This window comes from Diabrotica virgifera, chromosome 3 (assembly GCF_917563875.1).
Source record: "Diabrotica virgifera virgifera chromosome 3, PGI_DIABVI_V3a".
In the NCBI taxonomy this organism is placed as follows: Eukaryota; Metazoa; Arthropoda; class Insecta; order Coleoptera; family Chrysomelidae; genus Diabrotica; species Diabrotica virgifera.
In genome coordinates, this window is record NC_065445.1 from 208,344,524 (window position 1) to 208,349,112 (window position 4,589).

Consider the following 4,589-nt stretch of genomic DNA (forward strand, 5'->3'; position numbering starts at 1 on the left):
TTTCTTCATAGTGTACTATTAAACATAACTCTTCTTCTTCTTATTATTATTCATATTTCTTCCTTACATCAATTACTTCATATTTCATATATCTTCCTTCATAATATATTCACATCATTTTTCATAATTCTTTATTTGTATATCATTTACTTCATAAATTCTTCATTTTCTAACCCTTACCTACTTGGTGGGTAGTTTTTCGCAATTTTATATCCTTGCATTTGCTTCCGGTCCTTTTGCACGTCCTTAGTAGTGAGAAGGTTAGTTCCAAAAAAACAAAATGGATAGTTGTGCGCTTAAAAAATCTTCTACATCTTGCATCCCTAAATTCCTGACTGATCTGATATACTCAGTCTAGGCGAGATCCAGTTAGATTCAAAACACGAAATGGGTATGCTAATATCTTTTAATTTTCATTGTGTACCTTTTCCTTGACAAGAGTTGGTTTTTATTGTCTAAATTGTCTTTAATTGTACTTTATTATAAAATATTCATACTAAAATTCGACCGATATTAAAAAATTGAAATAAAAAAGTCGGTATCAAAAAAAAAAATTCAGCATTCAATTATGAAAAAAAAATATCGACAGAAAGTGTTAATAAAAATAGACCATATTTTGTTAGAAAAAATATCATGGAAATCTAATAAGGAAAATCTCCTGAAATATCATGAAAATCTCCTATAAACATAAAAAAAATTTCAGCTTGCAATTGCTGAGTAACTAATATTAAGTCTGGACGTCCATTAAAATATTTACATTAAAACTACTAATGAGAAAACCTACAATAGCTAAATAGTTAATCTAAATTTGTGTTAATAGTTAAATAGAAGTTCAGTTTCTTCACGCGAATAGTCACTTTTACGTCACAAAAATTATCTCTATTTCTCTAATTGAAATACAGTCTTACATGACCTCATTCGAATTAAATAAGTATACAGGGTGTTTCATTAATAATTGTCCATATAGTAACTGGAGAAACCTTAGCACAAAATACGAAGATTTAACCTAAAACACTTAAATAAAATGTGGTTCCTTACTTAGTTACAGGGTGTTTTATCTAAAAATTTAAAAAGTATTTTTGCTCAGCATTTTAAAAATATTCGACGTATCCTTTTCATGCTTGGCAGAAAGTACGACTACTATACACCCTACTAAATTATGATAAACAAACGTTTCTAGCTACTACCAGAGGCGTACGACAGGGGATGGTGAATGGTCGACCCTTCTCAAATTCTACGCTACTGGTGGAATTACTATTTTGGTGCCATTTTTAGATTCTCCAGTACTTTCTACGTAAATAATATACTCTTAATTGGTAACGATAAAGTCATTAGTTTTCGAGATATTTGAAGTTAAATATGAAACGGCACAGTTATTTTGATTAATTTATGATGGGATTCATATGATTAAAATTTAAAAATTATTTGTACCCATTACTTTAAAACTATTTGGCGTATCCTTATCATACTTGGTAGAAAGTGTAGGTATTGTACACCCTACTAAATTAAGATAAATAAACGTTTCTAGCTACCACCAGAGGCGTACGACAGGGGCTAGTGACTGGTTAGCCCTTCCCAAATTCTACGCCACTGACGAAATTGCTATCTTAGTGTAGCTTATTAATTTTTCAATACTTTTTATGTAAATAATATACTCTTTATTCGTAACGATAAACTAATTAGTTTTCGAGATATTTGAAATAAAAAATGAAGCGACACAATACATTAATCAAAATAAGCGTGTCGTTTCATTTTTAACTTCAAAGATCTCGAAAACTAATGACTTTATCGTTACGAATGAAGAGTATGTTATTTTCATAGAAAGTATTGGAAAATCCAAAAATTGAACTAAAATAGCAATTCCGCCAGTGGCGTAGAATTTGGAAAGGGTCAACCATTCACATTCCCCCGTCGTACGCCTCTGGTAATAGACAGAACCGTTTGTTGAACATAATTTAGTAGTTTGTACAGTAGCTATACTTTCTACCAATTATGAAAAGGATACGTCGAATAGTTTTAAAATGCTGAGCAAAAATACTTTTTAAATTTTTAAATAAAACACCCTGTAAGTCAGTAAGGAACCACATTTTATTTGAGTGTTTTAGGTTAAATCTTCGTATTTTGTGCTAAGGTTTCTCCAGTTACTATATGGACAATTATTAATGAAACACCCTGTATTGTCTATATTATATAAATTTAAAGTTATTTTATATATTATACTAATAATTATGTTACTTGAAGCCATACAAAGTATTCTTCTTAAATAGTACTTTACTGTAGGTACTATGGTACTGTAACTTTTTGTACTGCAGGTACAAAATTCTCTTTAATTATTCTATTTTTCCAGATCTTTTGATATTAATCTTCTTCAAATTATCCTTAATTCTTGTCTTTCTCTAGGGTAACTTTTTAAATCTTAATATTTAATCTTCTTTTGTGTTTTTCCTCAGATGGGATTTCCTTTTCCTTTATAAACTCCGTTACTTCAACATATTTTTATAACTTGTTTTGTCTTTATTTTTCTTCTTATATTAGTTCATCATCATTTCTTAACTGATTTTCTTTTCGTCACAAAATCATTGTATATAAATAATTCACTCTCTCACGAGGAAATTCGTTTACTCAATAAAAACTCCATATGCCATTATGGCAGTAGTTATATTTCTTTATTAATTGTATTAGTAATTGTAATAAGAATTGTTATATTTCTATTAAAATAAAACTATCGATTAAGATTATCTACATATGATATGTAATTCTCAAAAAAAATCCTCTAAATTAGTGAAATACTTATAAAACTTAATAATATACGAAAACGTTTTTACCCAATTTAATTATATTTAAGTGAAAATTAATAATTCTAGTTCTTCTTAAATGATTATATTTATATTATATTAATAAAAAATTTATTCATAACTGTGAGACTGTATATGCAATTTAAAAAAATAGCTAAAAAGTTACTCAAGTTAACTCACGATTAAACATTTGTCCAATATTGTCCATTCCTTTCCATTTGTCCTTTTGACGTTTGGGCGTGACCCCATGTCTCCAAACCTTCGTCCATGTCGACGTCTACCATTTGGACTCCCTTATCGTTGGCCTCTCCAGCTCCATATAGTCCGTCCCATTCCATCTAACGGTACCAATTAGTATGAGGATTGCTACTTTACCCCAAATTTTCTTCGTTTCCTCCAGTTTTTTGCCATCTTTCCTGTTTTCTGCTGCTTCAGAAATCCTAGTTCGTCTCTCAAAAGGTCGCCATATGGTGGTACGTGGTGATTTAACTTCCCTGGTGATGGGATTGATATCAGGAATACACTATATTCTCATAACTTCTTTATTTTGTTTGAAGTAATACCATATAAATGTATTCAGTTGATAGGTGATTACATTATTCTGCTCTAACGGCAGCAACCTCCCAAACCTAACTAACTAATTCGACTGACCCACTTATCACTCAAATCTGATCGTGTTCCCATATTTATCAAATACTTCGTTTTGTAAATATGTTTGTATATATTCTCGTTAGTGTGTCAAAATGAATAATCGACCTTGTTGATCTAAGCAAAACGTGGACTTTAGCTAAGGTGTTCTACTTTGCAATTATTATAACAAATATGCGTGATGTTTATTGTTTTATAAATAAATATCTAACGGATACTTTAGTTAAATTAAAGATTTTTAGAAGATCTTAATAATGAGATAAATCCCATTATATCGTACTTATTTAGAAACACCCTGTATTGATGAAGAACATGGCTAGATGTTAAATTAACTAACTTTTTTTATCATCCCACCCAGAATGTTAAGAAAACCTGAAGCTATAGTTGGGTTTTAATTTCAGAATTTTATAAATGCTAGAATATTTCACAGGGTATTCCAAACTTTTAGAAAAAAACACAGTTTGATTGGTACACCTGGTATAAAATGAAAGTTTACCAGTCTAGGAACAATATTATTACAGCGATATTGCTAAAGAACCAGGCTATAACATATTAAAAAAATCACTTAAATCAGACAACAGGTTTAGAAAATACGAGCCATCAAAAATGACCAATTTTTTTGGATGCCCGTTTTTCGTGCCGGTGAATGTAGATAGATAATATTTAAAGTATTTACAATTTTTATTTTGTGGATCATTCACAATTCGAACATACTTACTATTCGATCATTTTTGCATAAAAATAAATACATATTAATCTAGAAACAAAAACTGCACTTCGAGACACAAAAAACAATCTTTTTGCCCCGTTGCGTCTGTATGCGCGTCTAATAAAACCCACTCCCTTTCTCTAATAAAACATTGATACTGTAAATGAAACATATTTGATAAAGAAATGATGTCCCTGAGATTTTTATTACATTGTATAATACTAAAGATATATTAGGGAACTTTGATATGAAGTTAGATTTGATATTCCACGCAAATTGCCCAGATGATTTACTCTTCCTGTTGATAACTACTGTCACTTAAGCTTCGGCTGTCCAATTTATACAGGGTGTTTGGTAAAGAGTGGGCTGTAGCTTAATCTAAAATTCCTGAGGTTAAAATAAGTCGATTTAGGCTAAATTACCTTAGTACTAAAGTA

General features: G+C 29.9%; 1 protein-coding gene across 1 annotated transcript in view; it reads right to left on the minus strand.

Moving 5' to 3' along the window:
• Nucleotides 1-4,287, minus strand: part of LOC126881521 (uncharacterized) — a 92,402-nt gene extending 88,115 nt beyond the window's left edge. The window contains exon 1 of the mRNA XM_050645825.1: nucleotides 4,162-4,287. The gene's annotated coding sequence lies outside the window, so the exon portion shown is untranslated. The remainder of the gene's footprint in view (nucleotides 1-4,161) is intronic.
• Nucleotides 4,288-4,589: the final 302 nt, after the last annotated feature.